The following is a 19,042-nucleotide window of genomic DNA, read 5'->3' on the forward strand; positions in this document are numbered from 1 at the left end:
GGGAAGGTGGTCAGAGCAAATTCCCTGAGGAGGGGACATTTCATCTGAGACCAAAGTTCGCTGGCAGTAGCTGGTGAAGGAAGGTAGCACAGAAGAACTTACCATCTGGTTAGGCACGGAAAGGTAAAAAGCAACTCGAGGCAGGATATGCTCAGGGATGTATGAATATGTTAGGGACTAAGTCCTGGAATTTGGGGGTAGGGGTGATTTCTAAAAAGCTTATGTTGATCTCTAAGAAGGAGAAGACTTTGAAGCTTTTACCCCAATTTTCATGTAATTGACTTTTATCGCATTCATGTCTCAGACCCAAAGTTACCTCCCCAGAGCAGCCTTCCCTGACCACCCTGTGCCATTCTTTGTCCCTTTACCATGCTTTATTTTCCATATTCCCCACTACAATGTAAGTTCCTAGAGCAGAGGGTCTGTGTTTTGATCATCACTGGATCCTCAGCACCTAGAAGGGTCCTCAGCCCATAGTAGGCACTCATTAGTGTTTGTTGAATGGACAGAAGGGGGTGGGGGCTGAATGTATTTGGAAGATGGAAATCCAGGTGACAGAAATGGCATGAGCAAAGGAATGAGGCTGGCTGAAAGCAGGCCATACTGATGGGAGGGAGTGGTTCATGTGAGTGAACAATGGGAGAGTGAGTGGTTGTTTATGAGGTAGTATGGGGCTAGATCATCGAAAACTTTAAACAGCCAGCTGCAGAGTTGCTAGAATTGGAGTTGCTAGAGTTGCAGGAGGTGTGGGCTGGGCCTGGCCCAGGCTTGTGCCAGTGAGAATGAGAAGGTGAGGAGATGTTATATAGAAGCCATCGGCAGGCTGTGGTGAGTGACAGGATGGGGAAAAAGGGAGCATCCAAAGAAGTGGTCCAGCTGTGGAACCTCCAAGAATGTCGGTGCTTCTGACAGTATCAGCAAAGTCAGAGTAGAAACCGATTTTGGAGGCAGGCAGGTGGGCTCTGTGTGAGCTAGGTGCAGCCGAGGGAACGGCAGGACATCCCAGAGAGGCCCACTGCCCTAGGCGCTGCCACATGGATGCTCCCAGAAGAGGCGAGGGCCTGTTTCCAGCCTGCCCTGAGAGCTGACTCATGAAGCCGCTGGTTCCCACTACACTCTCTCAACAGCGCCACAGGTACAGCAACCACGGGTTCACCTGGGCCTCGCCCCTGCCCCAACTACATTCTGTTTAAAGTCCTCTTGCTCAGTTCTTGTGCAAACCCTCCTCCCATCCCGATGAGGTACATGTCATGCCTAGCTAAGAGCTGATAGCCAGGCATACCAGGCCTTGACCCCATCCTTGTCGTCAATCCAAGGTGTGACCAGCTGCTCACCACCCAGGTCTTGTCTTTCCCACAGTGCCGACCATCTAGGGAAATAACGTTTTGTGCCCTTACCTCTGTCTGGATAAATGCCAGTACTCATTTAGACGGACAGAGAATTCCCTTCAAGAACCAGATCAAAGTGTAAGCACTGAAAAGTACAAGTTGTCAGGGCACCTGAGTGGCTTATGTCGGTAAAGTGTCCAACTCTTGATTTTGGCTCAGATCGTGATCTCATGGTTTGTGGGATCAAGCCCTGCGTAGGGCTCTGTTCTGACAGCATGGAGCCTGCTTAAGATTCTCTCTCTCCCTCTCTCTCTGCCCCTTCCCCACTCTTGCATGCTCTCTCAAGATAAACATTAAAACATTTAAAAAAAAAAAAAAAAAAGGAAAGCACAAGGTACCTTTAGACCCACTACCTTTATGCCAATGTCCTGTCTTGGTCATCATCTCCTTCCCTCTGTAGCAGCTCACCCAGGACTCGTCTCTAGGGTTTCCCCCACTTCCTCCCTTTTATAAGAGTCTCTGTTTAGAGAGTGATCCTATGGGCAAAGGATGGTTTTTAGAGGAAGACAGACTTGGATTATATCTAGGGTCTACTACCATCAATTGGGGGACCTTGGACAATGTACTTAATCTCTCTGAGCCTCATTTCCTCATCTGTCAAATGCAGAAAATGCCATCTCAAAGGACTGGTACGAGCACTGACCAAGCATCAGTCAATGATCTTCATCACAGAGTGCTGAACACAGTGCCAGACACCCATGGGGACGTTCCAGAAAAGTTCATTTCTCTTGTGTGTTTCCTTCTTCTGGGAAAGGATTTGGCTGAGTATGGTCTAATTCGTACTAAGGTGTTAATAGCTGAAAAAGCTGAACATTCTTGTACCCTAAGGAAGAGATCATGGTGAGATTTTAGGCACAATCAAGAATCTCTAAAACTTGTAAGAGCTGGACAGCTATGGGGCAGCCTCCAAGGCCCCTCAGACTCCTATACAGTGGCACCAGCACACTTGGCCATTCCAGGGACACTTTTCTTTTTTTTTTCCCTTTTAGGCAAACTATGGACACATACCTCTCTTTTCTTTTTTCCCTGACAAAGCCATAAATGATCTGAGTAGTATTCTCATAGCATGGCCCTCCATTTTACCTGAGATGCTTTTTAAATGTACACATCATCAAGCTTCATCCAAAACCCACTGAATCTGGCTCTCTCTGAGGGTGGGATTTGGGAATCTGCTTTGTAAGTAATCTCCCCATTGATCCACTTATATCCTTGTGCCCGAGAACCACTGGTCTAGAACCTTAAAGGGGATAGTTTTATTGAGGTTCCAGAGCAAATAAAGCAAATAAATGAATGTAAAGTGAGTAAAAGTGACCGAGTTTAGGGCTTTGGCTGCCTTAGGATTCTCAACAGAGATACCTGCATGTCCAGATGGGGTCCATCTGGCTGGGAAGACCTTCCCTCCTCTCAGATCCTCAGCTGGATCTTCAGCTTTTTCCACCTTGATTCCAGGCACCTCTAAAACTCCAGTTTGGGCTGACCCTGTGGATCCTGTCCCAGATGGATTCCCCTGCTGGAGGCAGGAACCTCTCTATCTGGCCCCCAAAGATGTGGCCTACTTCATGGTCTCATGAGACTGGACCCAGGCCTCCACCTTGATGATGCGGCTTTTGGTCCATAATCTTTCCTTCTTCTAAGCACTTTGCATCCTTTCCTTCTCCCTCATTTCTCTATCTAGATCACAAATGTGCTAACATGTGCAACTGTGCATGCACATGTGCACATGTACACGCACGCACGCACACACACGCACCGATACCATTATCCACAGGGTGCAAAGCCTCCGTAATTGAATGAGACCAATGCCTGGCATAAAGTAGGTGCCTAATAAATGCCAGTTCTCTTCCTCTGACCCCTCTCTCTCTTCCAGCTGCTCCATTCTGTGGTAGACTGTCCGGAAAAATGGGAGGGAGTTCGAGAGGGGATATGTTATGACTACATTCCAAAATCTGATCAGCGCGTGGGGCTGGCTGCTGGGTTTCCATGCCTGCATACCAATGAAGCTGCATCTGGAGCAGAATAGTTTGTGACCATAAACCATGACCTTCATTATCCACGGAGGCGGCCAGCAGTGGCAGTCCCTGTAGAAATCGTTCCCATCCCAATTGCGAGGGTGGCAGAGGCGACAAGACTATGCCATTCGTCTCAGCAGCGCTAACAAATGTTTTCTATAGTGCTGTGCAAAATACACTCTTCCGCTATTCTTTCTGGCTAGGATGGGCTTTTTTTTCCAATTAAAAATTAAAATAGATGCTGAATTTATATTCATTTCTTGGGTTTGCAATTCACGCTCCATTTCTCATAAGCAGACTGCATTATCATGGAGCTCATCTGCTTATATCACCTCTTGGAAACAACCTCTTAAATCTCTGCTTGGTTAAAGATGGTTCTCTTGTGACACAGTACCAAAGGGCAGAGACACATGGAATCAAGTCAACAGAGAACGACACAAGGCCATGCAGCCTGACCCCTTCCCAGGAAAGAATTCCCCCCAGAGCCACCCCCATGGGTCATCTTGCCTCTTCCTCAACAGCTTTAGGGTTGGGAGTCACAAGGGTGGCAACTTGAACACTTTGAAAGTCCTTCCTTATAAGTAACTACAATTTGCATCCCCGTGATCTTCACTCCCTGTTCTTAGTTTTGCCCTTTGGGCCATACGAATAAAATCCTCTGCAAGAGAATTCTTTGAACACATGAAGACAATTCTCTTGCCCTGTTATGGGCTGAATGGTGTCATCCAAAGAAAGGTATTGAAGTCTAATCCCCAGTATTCAGAATATGACCTTAATTGGAAATACAGTTGCCGTGGATGTAATTAGTTAAAATGAGGTCCTACGAGAGTAGGGTGGGCCTTAATCAAATATCACTGGTGTCCTTGTAAGACACACAGACACATAAAAGGAGAACACCACATGAAGACGGAGGCAGAGATTGGGATGAGGTAGCCATAAGCTGGGGAATGCCAGGTGTGGGGGCAGCACACCAGAAGCTGGTAAAGACAGAAAAGGCTCCTCCCTAGAGACTTCAGAGGGAGCACGGTGCTGTGAACACCTTGATTTTGGACTCTGGACTCTAAAACAGTGTGAGAATAGATTTCTGTTGGGTTAAGCCACCTAGTTTGTGGTATTTTGTTATGGCAGCCTTAGAGAACTCCTCTACCCTCTGAGACTGAACACACCCAGTTCCTTCCATTGTTTCTCATGTCATATGATCTCCATCCTTTCCCACACCTTGCTCCACTGATCATATTTCTTGTTCTAAGCCAATTACTCTCAAGGTGGTCTGAGTAGCCCATCTTGTACTGAGACCATGGCCTTCCACATTTCTGGATTCTGTGCCTCAGAGCACAGTGGCTTTCTTGGCACCTTTTTTTTTTTTTTAGCATTTCAAATTCCTACTGAGTATATGGTCAACTAAGACCCATGATTCTTCTCCAGGTGAACTGCTGCTAACTCTTGTCTCTCAACTGGTATGACAGTTTTGTTAAAATCTCTTATAATATTGATGATTGCTCTGTCTTCTTCAGATATTTTAAATCTTGAGTCAATTCACCGATGCATTCAATTCTTCCCAGCTCCATTCTTGTTTTATCTATTTCCCCCAGAAATCCCTTTGCGTTTTCACTCAATTATTAATCATATTAAGCTGAGGACAGAGAACTCTGACATTCCATCAGAGGCTTCTCTGCAGACTTGCTGTGAATCCATACATTTGCTCACTCAGTAAATATTTACCGAGTTCCTAGTGCATGCCAGATATTATTCTAGGCACTGAGGATTTGGTGATGAAGAAGACAAATCTTAGTTTTCATGGAGCTTCAATTTCCATCCTTCTACTTTTAGGGATATATCTGACCATTCGTGGAATGTATTGATATCTGGGTTCCAGCAGATCCTCTTTTTAAAATGTCAGTTTCAAACCTCCTAAGCCAGGGTCCTGGAGAAATACTATTCCTGAATGGAGGATCAAATGTCGTTCTTTCCAGCAAGCAAGAAATTTTTGCTTGTTCTTCTTTGTGACCAGGAGTTTCTGTCTCATTTTGCCACTTTTCTCTCCTTCAGACCTGCTAACGGGTAGAGCAGCATAGGGTTTGGATGGGAGGCATGGGGAAGGGCTGAGCTCCAAATAGGCAAGTGGAGACAGGAATTGGGAAAGAACCAAGTGCCCTGACTTTGGATCCTGAAGACAGGAAGCAAGATCAGCCAGAGATTTGTGCAATGGAGAAAATCGGAGTAGGGAGAGAACGCAGAGTCAGGGTCAATGAGGAAGAGTAAAGGAAGGAGGTGGTATCTAGCTTGAAGAAGGGAAGACTTGGAGGATATGGGACCTGTATCCAGATATTATGCATTTCTTTCCCTAACATCTGACCAGTTGCAAAGCAAGAGAATAGGAGTGTGCTGGTTGTGTTGGTGGCAAGGAACCTAGATGTACTTAGCTGGGTTTATGCCCAGATGCGGGCGACTCTAAGACTTTAACAGCAACCTTACTGTAGAGTGTCTGGCTCTCTAGTGGTGTCAGGGCTGCTGTTGCCTCTGGCATTGATCTCTTTTCCATAGCATCTGCACTTTGCTTTACACGTCATTCTCCTTTCTCTTCCTATTCCCAGCTGACTAATTATCTTTGCATTTTCCCCACTCAAATTCTGGAAGGAAAGTATCTGACAGTCCTAGTGAATTACCACCAATCCTATTGAACAGAGCTTTTCACACCCAGCTACTTTTTGGTAACTGAGCAGCCTCTGGATGGGCTCATCTTGGCCCAGGTGTCCACTCTGGTCCAGTTAGTTGCTGGTCTTTGCTAAAGGGCCAGTTTGCTGAGTTTCCCTTCCAAAGGGAGGGTGGGTGTTGTGGTCATCATGGTTGCCACGTAGTTTTCCATGTCCAGTGAATTATATTTCCTAAACATCTCCATTCTGTTTCCACGTTTTGCCTATTTCACCATAATTTGGATGGGCCTGTCAAAGATCCCTTCTTTTTTACTTTTAAATGTTTATTTATTTTTTTGAGAGAGAGAGAGAGAAAGACAGAGCTCTAGCTGGGGAGGGGCAGAGAGAGACACACAAATCTGAAGCAGGCTCCAGGCTCTGAGCTGTCAGCACAGAGACTGATGAGGGGCTCAGACCCATGAACCATGGGATCATGACCTGAGCTGAAGTTGGACACTTAACTGACCAAGCCACCCAAACACCCCTCAAAGATGCTTCTAACCTTAGTCTTGCTTCATTCCCCATATTGCTGTCACTATGATCTTTCTTTCTTTTTTTAAAAATATAATTTATTGTCAAATTGGCTTCCATACAAAACCTAGTACTCATCCCAACAAGTGCCTTCCTTAATGCCTATCACCCACTTTCCCCCTCCCTCCCACTCCCCATCAACCCTCAGTTTGCTCTCTGTATTTAAGAGTCCCTTATGGTTTGCCTCCCTCCCTCTCTGTTTGTAACTTTTTTCCCCTCCCCCCCCCCACGTCTTCTGTTAAGTTTCTCAAGAGCCACCTATCAGTGAAAACATATGGTATCTGTCTTTATCTGACTGACTTATTTCACTTAGCATAATACCCTCCAGCTCCATCCACATTGCTGCAACTGACAGGATTTCATTCTTTCTCATTGCCAAGTAGTATTCCATTGTATATATAAACCACATCTTGTTTATCCATTCATCAGTTGATGGACATTTAGGCTCTTTCCATAATTTGGCCATTGTTGAAAGTGCTGCTATAAACATTGGGGTACATGTGCCCCTATGCGTCAGCACTCCTGTATCCCTTGGGTAAATTCCTAGCAGTGCTATTTCTGGGTCATAGGATAGTTCTATTTTTAATTCTTTGAGGAACCTCCACACTGTTTTCCAGAGCGGCTGTACCAGTTTGCATTCCCACCAACAGTGCAAGAGGGTTCCCGTTTCTCCACATCCTCTCCAGCATCTATAGTCTCCTGATTTGTTCATTTTAGCCACTCAGACTGGCATGAGGTGGTATCTCAGTGTGGCTTTGATTTGTATTTCCCTGGTGAGGAGTGACGTTGAGCTTGAGCATCGTTTCATGTGTCTGCTGGCCATCTGGATGTCTTCTTTGGAAAAGTGTCTATTCATGTCTTCTGCCCATTTCTTCACTGGATTATTTGTTTTTCAGGTGTGGAGTTTGGTGAGTTCTTTATAGATTTTGGATACTAGCCCTTTATCTGATATGTCATTTGCAAATATCTTTTCCCATTCCATCGGTTGCCTTTTAGTTTTGTTGATTGTTTCCTTTGCAGTGCAGAAGCTTTTTATCTTCATGAGGTCCCAATAGTTCATTTTTGCTTTTAATTCCCTTGCCTTTGGAGATGTGTCAAGTAAGAAATTGCTGCAGCTGAGGCCAAAGAGGTTGTTGCCTGCTTTCTCCTCTAGGGTTTTGATGGTTTCCTGTCTCACATTCAGGACCTTTTCCATTTTGAGTTTATTTTTGCAAATGGTGTAAGAAAGTGGTCTGTTTTCATTCTTCTGCATGTTGCTCTCCAGTTCTCCCAGCACGATTTGCTAAAGAGACTGTAATCTTTCTAAAATTTTTTTAAATGTTTATTTATTTTTGAGAGACAGAAACAGAGTGTGAGCAGGGGTGGGGCAGAGAGAGAGGGAGACACAGAATCCAAAGCAGGCTCCAAGTTCTGAGCTGCCAGCACGGAGCCTGATGTGGGGCTCGAACTCACAAGCTATGAGATCATGACCTGAGCTGAAGTCAGATGCTTAACCAACTGAACCACCCAGGCACCCCTAGAGACTGTAATCTTTCTAAACACACAAGTTAATATCACTCCCCTGCCTAAAGTCTTTCAAAAACTTTCCATCATTTTGTAAGGAAAAAAGGAAACCTCCTTTGCTTACCAATTTCATCTCCGCGTCCCATCTCAGCTCATCTCCCTGCCCCGTTTGTTCTTTATACTCCATCAAGACCCAGCATGCGTTTTATTTCTCCAAGTCCCTGTGATGTTCCCTCCCTCCCTGAGTGTAAGGAAAACCCTTATTTATGTTCAAAACACATTGTAGAGATCACCTTCTCTGGGAAGTCTGCTTTGGCAACCACCTCTGCTTCTGCCTCAGAGCTAATCACTTTCTCCTCTGTGCATTGTACACGACTGTATTGTTGTACTTATCATGCTGTATTAGAATTTCTTTTTAAACATTTCTTTCTCTCCTACAAATTTGCATGCACCCTCAGAACAGGAGCTATTTGTTATGCATATTTACATCTCCAGCATTTACCGCCAGTGCCTCAATAAATGTTGAATAAATGAATGAATGAGGAAATGATTGAGAGGAAGGTAAACTCACCTGGTATCTGCCAAGCACTGTGCTAAGTGTTTTACATGCACTATCTCATTTAATTCTCAAGGTGGGATGATCAGGAAAAGGAGGGCCTCAGGGAGATCCAGTACCTTTCCCAAGGTCAAGGAGCTGATAAATGGTGGGACTGGGATTTGAGCCCAGGTTTGTCTGATTCCAAAGCCTTCACTGTTTTCACTGCATTAGCAGAGGAAGAAAGGTCTACAGAGACAGATTCTAGCTTAAAAAAAAAGAAAGAAAGAAACTTTTTTTTTTTTTAAAGGATTGGAACCATCCAATGTGGAAATGGGCCAGCTCCACAGTTCCCATGTCAACAGAATGGGAACAGCTGACTCACAGGAGACAGGTCCCAGGATATTGATAAAGTGTAATTTTCGAAAGGTTAAAAAACATCACTCTCGTACCAATATAAAATGAACATATGTCAAAGATTTTATTCTACTCATTAATTAATAAGAGAACCAGTCTAATTAACATTGGAACTGGCTTCAAGAACATTAAGAAGGTAGATATTTGTAGGAAATGCTGAGGGAAGTTTGCTGGGCTGGATCCAAAACTGATTAGTGTCTAATAGGGTCATAAATGTAAACTTTAGGGGTATCTTTTTCACTGGATAGAAATTATTTATACCACTAGTGGTCAAAATCAACAAGTTAATATGTAACTTTACTAAATCTGAGATTTTAAATCAATAGTAAATAGTGAGTTGAACCAAATACAATCCCCTAGATATTTCCTGGGTGCCCTTGACCCCTCTGTGACTTTGAAAGGGCATGCCACCCACCCTTTGTCTCCAAGTTTTGGATAATTTTTCTGACAGCTGTACTGTTCAGCCCCAGGGCCTCACCCAAGGCAGGCTGCTTTGGGGCCCGGCTGGGGATGGGATGGGAGACGGCCAGTGTGCCAAGAGAATCCTGGGTCCTTTCTCATCACATGGTGGGAATCTCTCCTCCCGCCTTCGTGGGGAGCCAAAAGGAAGGAGACTAGGCTTCGGCCAGAAGGGCTCCATGTGCTGCAGGCTGGGGTTGCTGTGATTAACCCCAGTTAGAGCACCTCCACTGGTGGGAGGTCTAAGTTACAGCCTCATCAAATTTTTAAGTTTTTATTTTGAAAATATCCCAACAGACACACACATGCAGTTGGATCTAACCCACGCCCTCATTTTCCTCAGGGTGGAGCAGATTAAAGAAAATCTGACATGTTATCACCCTCCTAAATTCCTTTATGTTGCACCTCCCCACATAAAAAATAAAAGGAAAAAAAAAAAGGAGAGGTATGTTCTTATGCCACATTGTCATTATCACATTTAACAAAATTAACAATTTCTTACTGTTATCTAATCCATAGTTAACATTCATATCTCTTTGACTGCCTAAAAAGCGCATTTTTATAGCCCTGACCACTAATATTTATTGGCTACCTCATCTGGACCAGGCTTTGTGCTAAGTGCCAGGCCCACAGGGAAGGATGCTATGGACAGGATCCTGCCTTGGTGGGGCTTGCATTCTCATGGTCCAGAGGGTGTGAAGGCTGAGCTCCCCATCTTGGAGCTGGGTCTGGCTCCATGAACTTCCTTGGGTCTGGGTGACTCCCATGGTGGTTGAGCACTCCAAACCAAAACAATCAAGCCTCGTTTGCTGGTTCAGTTTGGATGAGGAGGTAGCTGGAACAGGCTTGGGCTCTAGCTTCTAGGAGATGGATTGCAGAAGCCAGAGGCTGAGGACAATAGCATCCCTTAAGGAGAGGGAAGGGCTTTGGGCATTGTGAGACAGTATTGGCTTGCTTCCGGAAGGCCAGGGGAGAAGAATGACCCACTAGAAGAGGAATGGAAAGAAGGGCACATACAGCATGTAGAGGAGCAGAGAGCCGAGCAGTATGGCATGAATGGGAGCAGTTATGGTCTAATTTGTTTTGACCTATGGTCGACACCCTTACATTTTTCTCTAATAAGGCTCATCTAGACATGTTTGGCTTGGTGGTTCGGCCTGTGAAAATCACTCCGAATTTTGATCCTGCCAGCCCCCCTTCCCAGTTTCCCGACATCTGGTTATGTGATAATTGTGCCTTCTGTGTCCTCATTCAAGTCTGTGATGAAAATGTTGAAGAGGACAGGACAGAGAATAGAGCCCTGTGTCATCTCTCGGAGAAATTCCTCTTGGTTGACAGCAGACTTTTAATCTAGGCATTACAAACGGACATTCTTTGGACCTGCAGATGTGTCTGGGGTCATATTGGAGCCACAGATGTGTCTTGTTGGTTATGCCCAGTGTTTGTTTTTTAACTGGAATGTGCTTGCAACATTTTAAAATGGCACATCCAGATTTTTACCTTCTTTGAAAAGCCAGGGCTCTGGCTCCAACTTGCTCGAGTCTCCTCATGGCCACAGGACACTACAGCGAGGTGCTGGTGGCTTCTCCCTTTGGGCTGACTTCCTCTTTGCTGGAGTCCTCGCCACTCTCTCCACTCATGTATAGGCATCAGAGACCCTCTTCGCTTCATTAAATGATGTGTTTTGGTTATGTTGATCTACTAACCATGAACCAGGTTCACTCACTCATTCTTCAGCTTTCATCTCACCAGCTGGTCCACAGGGTCTTGTGAGACACCTAGTCAGCATCTTCTGGAAGCTCAGTTACACACTGTCTACTTGATTTCCCTGATCTGCAGATTTAATAACCCATGAAAAAGGGAAAGGATGTGAGTTGACATAGCCTGTTCTTGGTAAGCCTGCACTGGCTCCTGGCAGTCACTGCTTCATTTTTAAGTGTTTAATAATTGATCAGGAATTATTCCCAAGGAAGAATAGAAGGCGAGCTGCAGCTTGGGGGTTGGGGCTGCAGCAAACTACTCCCCCCAAAGATGATCATGCTGCTGAGAAAAAGGCAAGAGCTTTAGATCTAAAAAACAAGCCAACATTTGAGTTTGGTTCAGGCACCTATGAGATAGATGTGTGTCTTCCTTCCTCTCTCTGGGCTTCAGTCTCATCCACAAACTGGAGCTGACTTGTTCAATGAGGCTTCAAGCCATGCAATGAAGGGAATGTTTCTCAGCTAAAAAGATACCCGGCTGGAGAGGGGTAGACACCCTGGGGATGAAACTAAACTGCCTGGAAGTTTCAGAGCAGGATCATCTGCTTTGTGGGTGTCTTGGATCAGCTATACCAGATGATGATGATGCCCCCATGAAATCTCAGAGCCTGCAGGTGAAACTGAGGCTCAGGGAGGGGAAGTGACTTCTAAAATTTCAAAGTGAAAACTGGTGGCAGAATGGAGATTTTTAACCCAGGTCACCCAGATTCCAGTGAAAGATTCCATCCACTATACCAGTGTATTTCAAACTTTTCTGATTCTGGCTCAGACTAAGAAATACATTATAATTCCTGTCTGGAACATAGTCAAACACATATATGGTGTGTTTGGATAAAACATATTTGTAACAAAATATTCATAACACAGTACCTATTTCTACATGCAATAAGCTCTACATATTCTATTTATTCTATTTCATCCCATCCTAGTTCATTTAAAAACAAAAGTTCTGGTTGACACCTGAATTTTTTTTTGCTTTGCTCATTGTAAAGTAGCGGTTGGCAATCTATAGTTTGTGGTCCAAATCCTACCTACCTGTTTTTGTGAATGAAATTTTATTGGTACATAGCCACATCCGTCATTTACTATTGTCTATGGCTGCTTTTGCGCTACAAGAGAGGAAGTGAGTACTTGCAACTGAATTGCCGTGAATCTCAAAGCCAACAATACTCATAATCTGGCCATTTACAGAAAGAGTTTGGGAACCCCTGTAGTAACCTCACTTTGAGCCAGGCTGAAGCTTTTCAAACCACTTTCGTGAATAAAGTGTGACAATGGGTGGAAAGGAGAGAGGAAAGGGAAGGAAAGGGAGGGAAAGGTCTGTGGGCCCTGAGCAACTTGTGCTTTCAGAGTTTCTGGCGACAGGACAGGAGGAGCCTAGGATTCTCAATGCCATTTGCTGGCCTGTCCGTAACCTGGAGGCTTCTACAGCCCCAGTTTTGGGTTCATGGCCCCTTGGGGGAAGGGCCACCGAATACAGTTCTTCTTTATGCTGTGGGGCAGGGGGAAGGCGGAAGGAGCAGGACCGCACCTGGTTTCCAGGCCCAGATCTAGCAGCTGGGGCCCACAGAGAGGTCAGTAAGTCACTGTTCAGCAGGTCTTGCTTTGGATGCTCCTGCCTCTAGAGTTCTTAGTGGAAACGCTACGGTTTTTAGCTTCATTGGCCCCCACTTTGACAGGTGCTGGGTTGTCACCAAGTCTTTGGGCAGCCAGTCCCCCTGGCCTGCTGCCGTGCTGATACATGACAAGTGGGAGCTGCCATTTTGTATGCAGTGCAGAGACCTGGAGCCCTTCCTTGGCACCATGGAGACGTGATGATGCCTTTCTCAAATGAAACATGACAAGTAGCACCTCAGGAACTGGGGTTAGGATTGGTTACTAAGAATAAGCGAGACAGATTTTTTTGTTGTTGTTAATTAGGAACAAATGTTCATATGCCCCTTGTTCAGCTCATAGAGACAGTGGTGTTGAAACTTTTTGCGAGGTGACACAGTTCTGTTTCAGGATCATGTGTCTTTGTGCAGGACCACTTATGGAAATATATTCACTCTGTTCCTATTCTGTATATATTACCCAAACAGACTGCATAGTTCAATAACGTGTATACTTAGTGCATATATCCATGTGTGGTTGCATTTACCTATACAAAGCGTAGGTCATACATACAGATCACTAATATTAGTGATCACTAATCACTAATACAGCACAGAAATACATTTGGCAAGTGATTGAAGTATGCTACCATTAGATGGCCTGTTGCCAAGGCTTTTTGCTCATTTATTTTTAATAACAACGATAATAACAGCAACCATTTATCAAGTACCCACTATGTGCCAGGCTCTATATTAGGTGCTACAATACATCCTCTTATTTCCCCAAGCAATACTTTCAAAATAGACCTATTCATCTCCATTTATCTCAGAGCCGTGACCAGAGTTGCCCAAGGTCACAAAGACTACAACATGAACACAGTCTCTGTCCTCATGGAGTTTATATTCCAGGAGGAATGCATAATTATAAGGTGAAATAATGGTCAGGAAGAAAACATATAAGGCTCTATCCAAACATATACCAGGGCGTTATGCTATGGACCAGCACTATCCAATATAAATATAATGTGAGACACAAATACAAGCCACGTACATAACTTTTAAATTTCCTGGTAGCCACATTAGCAAAGGTAAAAAAAAAAAAAGTGAAATTATACTATAATATTTTCCTTAACCCAATATATCTAAAATATGATTTAAACATGTAATCAGTATTAAAAATTATCAATAAGATATTTTACATTCCTGTTTTTGTACCAAGTTTTCAAAAATTTGGCATGTATTTCACACTTATGCCACATCTCAATTTGGACTAGCCATTTTTCGAAGGCTCGGTAGCCACAGGTGGCTAGTGGCCACTGTATCATCACAACTCCAGACCAGGGGGTCAAGAAAAGCCTCCCTAAGAGGGGGCTGGTTAGCTGAGAGTTGAAGGATGAGCAAGGGTTAGGGAGATAAAAGGGGTCATGTCACGAGAAGGGTTCACAGGAAGGGGCCAGTCCATGCCTGAAGGCAGGGTACATTTGAACTGAAAGATAGTGTGGTTGGTCTTCGTGAGTCGGGAAGAGCCTGGTAGTCCAAGTTTAAAAATATGGCTTTTTAGGGGTGCCTGGGTGGCTCTGACAGCTCAGCTGGGTGTCTGACAGCTCAGAGCCTGGAGCCTGCTTCGGATTCTGTGTCTCCCTCTCTCTGCTCCTCCCCTGCTCACTCTCTCTCTCAAAAATGAACAAACATTTAAAAAAAATTTTTTTAATATGGCTGTTTATCTAAAGAATGGGAGACACTGAAGAATTTTAAGCTCAACATTTGATACATGGGAATGAGCCTCATGAATGCCTTGGGGCCTCACGAGGAGTGTCACTTCCTTTTCCCTGGGTTGTTGCTGAGGCCATGGTCTTCCTGCAGGTTCCAAGCTGCTCTGACTCACAGAATGGAGAGGTAGAACTCTGCCCTGATGTGTCATGTCCAGCTAGGGCTGCTAGTGTGTGGCCCATAGACAGCTGTGTCCTGGGACAATGATCCACAAATGAGTGGTAGAGGCATACTTCTCTCTTCTGAGAGAAGGTCTTGCAGTAAGGTCTCCTCCCATGCTGCAAGGACAGCCCTGGAACTGCTCTGGTTTGGAGGTGACAGAGCCATGCATTCTGGGAGAGGCCCATCCCATGATGTCTCTGGACTCCTGCCAAAGCTTTCTCCTGTCGCATGAGGCTTGGGCTCCTGCTGCTCAGTTGTCCCACCTCTCTCGGCCTCTTTACTTCTGCCTGGCATCTTCCTGCTCCTGTTCTGTTGAAGGCAGGCCTGGGAAGAGGGAAGGTGGGCTGATAGAGGCATCCCTAGTGCTTGGGCTGTTCCCTTCCTCTCTGGGAAGCCTTCCTCACCCTCCAGTCCTGAGCTGGGGCAAGGGACCAAGAGGGGAGCTGATGGAAGGTTTTTGGTACAGGCTTCAAATACACGAAGAGATGCCTTAGAAATCAGGCAGTCAACCCATTCCAGGTCAAGGCAGAACCAAGACTGAGGTGTATGAGTGCAGAAAGACAGATTTGTTTTCATAAAAGGAAGTGCCACCCTGTAATCTGAGCTGTCAGGTATGTGTGACTGCCAGGCAGTAAGGATGAGAAGATCTAAGGAGATTTCAGAGAGCATCTTGGACAGGGGCCCAAAAATCCCAGGCCCTAGGCTAGGGCTGATCCATGGTCAATTTCTACTGGTCTCTGGTGAAACAGAGAAAGTGTAGAAATTTTCCATAGAACTCAATTTTCAAATGCTGAGATTATATTCTTTACTTTTTTGGTATTAAAAAACAGTCTCTTGTTACAGCCTCTCGATACAGATTATTGTTATTTTTTATTGTCTCTTATTTGGTTGCCAACATTATAAAGTCTCTAAAAGAGTATTTTTGAAACTGTAATAGCCCATGATATCCAAATGCCTGGAATCATTGATCTACTATAACTGTCCTCTTTTTCCCAGAAAAATCGAAACCATGAGAATGCCCTCCACATCATTCAGCCAGCACCATGTACAAGGGAAGCCCCAACACTTCTCACCACTTGTGTCTTGGTCTTGAGCTCTGAACCCTAGCTTTGTGTCTTGTTGACCTGTGGTTGGATGGGGACATTGTCTAAGAAATGCCAAGCTCCTATTCCTAACTTTGGAGGGGCCTAGCTACTGAGCATACCAAGACCTCATCAACAGAGACCAAAGGAGGCTGACAGGTAGATAGCACTGGTGGGTTTGAGAACTGGAACATGGCCTGGCTGTGAGTCTGGTGGATATTCTATTGCCCAAAGGCCAAAGGTTTTCCATGCTTGTATATATACAACAGACATCCATGCCAGGGACATGGGGCTGGGCAAGTTGTTGGGCAAGGTAGTGGTCACCCAAGTGGTAGAGGTCATGAGAGTAGAGGGGCAATGCTATTCTCAGGAAACATTCCAGCTATAGGAGGCTCCCAGGAAGAAGCAGAACATCTGGATGTAGAGAACAGCCCCTGGGGAGGGAGTAGTGAGAGAAGCAAGGGTCAGGGTCCCACCAAGTGGGATAAGGTTGAGGACAGAGTTCAAGTCCAGCATAGAAATCAAGTGCTAGGCAAAGAAACTGGATAAGAGCCCGGATGTAAGGACTGAGCCCACCTGTGGTGAAGGGGAAGTTCAGAGGAAGAGAAAGAGCGTGTTATGGTCAGCAGGTGCCTGGGAGTCAGGGTGCTGCTGCTTTGCCCTCATGATCTTCTCGAGGACCTTTGTTGGGGAAGTTGAGGTCACTGAAGTCTTCCTGTGCTGCTCAGGTTGGCTGCAGAAGTGGATTGGGCATGGTTCACAGGCAGAGGTCTAGCATCTGGAGCTTTGAAAGGAGGGGAAGACCAGAGTTTCTGCTGTAGAAAACAGTTCCCACAGTGTGTTCCCTATAATACTAGTGGGCAAAGAAATTTGGTCAAATCTGCATACTCTGTCCTCTTTTTGGAGATTCATAGCCTACACAAATGTATTCAGGGCCCTGAGGAATCCTGTGGGAAATAGCTAACTTTGCTAAATCCAGCATTCCCAAAATGATCAGAGCATAGAGCCATATGTTAGGCCCAAGCCTATTAACCTTCCTCAACATGAGTGTTGACAGAACACCTGGCAAGAGATGCTATTCCAGTTACTTTAGGTTGGACCTTGAGGCCAACCAAATCCCTCATGCTCTGAGGGGTGTGTGTGTGTGTGTGTGTGTGTATGTGTGTGTGTGCATGCATGAGTGTGTGTACATGCATACTAGAGAGAAAGAGACAGAGAGGGGGAATCTCCAAACCAACCATGGGAAAATTGTGCATTAACACCACCACCTTCTGCCTGAACTGGTCACCTTAATGGGCTCTGACAAGAACACTCAGTCTTTGCTTCAGGCCTCTTCATTTTATTCTCAGGGAGGCTCTGGTTGACTCACTTTGACAGCAAAAATATGAGAAATTTTTGGGACAGAAATCTATCATGGGACAGATTTCCCATGATAATGCCTTGACTCCTCCCCTGCCCTCCCAGTGTCAGGGCAGTTATATTTCAAATTGTTTTTTCACGGTATTTATTACCAGCAGGTGCACTTGGCTAAGCATGGCAACAGCCTCCATCTGCATGCAGAGGGGGTGAGCTGTGCCCAGGAAGGCCTTCAGTGTTAGAACAAAACCTTGAACTGCTCTCCGCTCACAAGAAGAGTGTTTACCTCGCATGGGAGGTCTGACCAACCAGAAGTGACCTGGTTTCCTGGAGCCTCACTTTGGAGGAGGTAGCATGGCCTAGTGGCTTAGAGTCTATGTGCTGGTGCCCAACTGCCTGCATTTGAATTGTGGCTCCAACACCACCAGCTGTTTGACCTTGGGCAAGTGATTTAACCACTCTCAGCCCTACTTTCCTAATCTTAAGTAGCATCTACCTCCTCAGGCTGTCGTGAAGAGTAAATATATGTAAAACTCTTAAATCACAGATAAGGGTGCAATAAATGCTGGCTATTATCACTACTTCTTAGTAACATCTTCCTTTTAGTTTTGGATTCAGAAGTAGGGTTGGGGGGGTTAGCTGTTTGCCTTGAATGCTTGGCTCAGATATAGATATAAATTCCATCTTTGGTTTTAAAGAGTCTACTAAGGAAGGACAGCAGGGAAATAAACACTAAGACTACTGGCAGAAGCATCACAATCCAAAGCACACACACAACATTTACCTTCCTCCTCGAGACTTAATATGTGGATTAAACAAGATAGTGTATGCGTAGTGCTTAGCACAGTGCATTTGCAGAGTGATCTATTAACACGCTCCCAGTGCCACCAGTGGTGCGAGAGTCAGGGGAGAAATTTGCAGAGTGTTTCTGTATTTTCTAGTTTAATTCTCCCTGGAATAAGGCATTTTGATGGAGGATCAGGGGCTCCGGATATGGTCAACACCCATCTTCTCAATAGATCTACTTGTCTCATTAATGTATAATGTATCATGTATACACGGAGGAAGTCATGAGAAGTTTGGCTGTGGTCAGGGGCTGCAGGAAAGAATGGAGAAAAGGACCACAGATGACATAACCTTTGTTCGCTGCCTGACCCTTCGAATGGTGCCTGAGTCCCTAAGGTTAGGAAGGTGAGGATCAGAAGCTAAAAGAACTAACCAACTTTTATGAGACACTTTGGAGAGCTGTAGGCACAAGCAGAAACACTTTGGAGTCCCAGGAAAAAGCCAAGCACAGATGCGGGAACCTGCCATTCTCTCCAACCCTGCATGGCACCCCACACTGTCCTGGGTCCCCTGGGGCACTGAGAAATGACACCCTAGAAGCACATAGTGGACACTGTGTGATGATGGGAGGAGATATTTTTTCAGGTCTCTGTGAGTCTACTTGAGTTCTACAAGTAACCAGGAGGGCAACTTCTCTAGCAGAGGTAGCAAATCCACAACCGTCCTTCTGCCACTCTTTTTCCTCTGTCCTCAGAGCCAGGGCAGACATCACTAATCCATCACAACCTTCTTCTGATAAGTTCAGATGCAGCCTCAGAATTTTTCTGACTTAGTGTCAAGAACCCCAACCAAGCATTCAAATGTTGGAGAGATGAAAGGTTATGCAGTCTTTGGCCTGTGTCAAATCCGTGCTTCTGGGCAGAGCCTTCAAGGCCCATGACCTGGTGTCCAAGCCTCCTCTCCCAGCCACTTATCTCCTGAATACTCTGTGACTTTGAC

The 19,042-nt window shown here is 45.2% G+C and overlaps 1 long non-coding RNA gene across 2 annotated transcripts in view; it reads left to right on the forward strand.

Moving 5' to 3' along the window:
• The first annotated feature begins 638 nt into the window (after positions 1-638).
• Positions 639-19,042, forward strand: part of LOC122231143 — a 28,877-nt gene continuing 10,473 nt past the window's right edge. Inside the window, exons 1-3 of one of the 2 annotated variants that reach the window (XR_006208299.1) lie at positions 642-1,135; positions 1,996-2,228; positions 3,256-3,626. This is a non-coding gene — a long non-coding RNA (uncharacterized LOC122231143). Of the gene's footprint in view, positions 1,136-1,995; positions 2,229-3,255; positions 3,627-19,042 lie in introns of those variants that run through there. The other variant, XR_006208300.1, reaches the window with a different exon arrangement.

The sequence above is a fragment of the Panthera tigris genome, chromosome D1 (genome assembly GCF_018350195.1).
Source record: "Panthera tigris isolate Pti1 chromosome D1, P.tigris_Pti1_mat1.1, whole genome shotgun sequence".
NCBI classification, from domain to species: domain Eukaryota; kingdom Metazoa; phylum Chordata; class Mammalia; order Carnivora; family Felidae; genus Panthera; species Panthera tigris.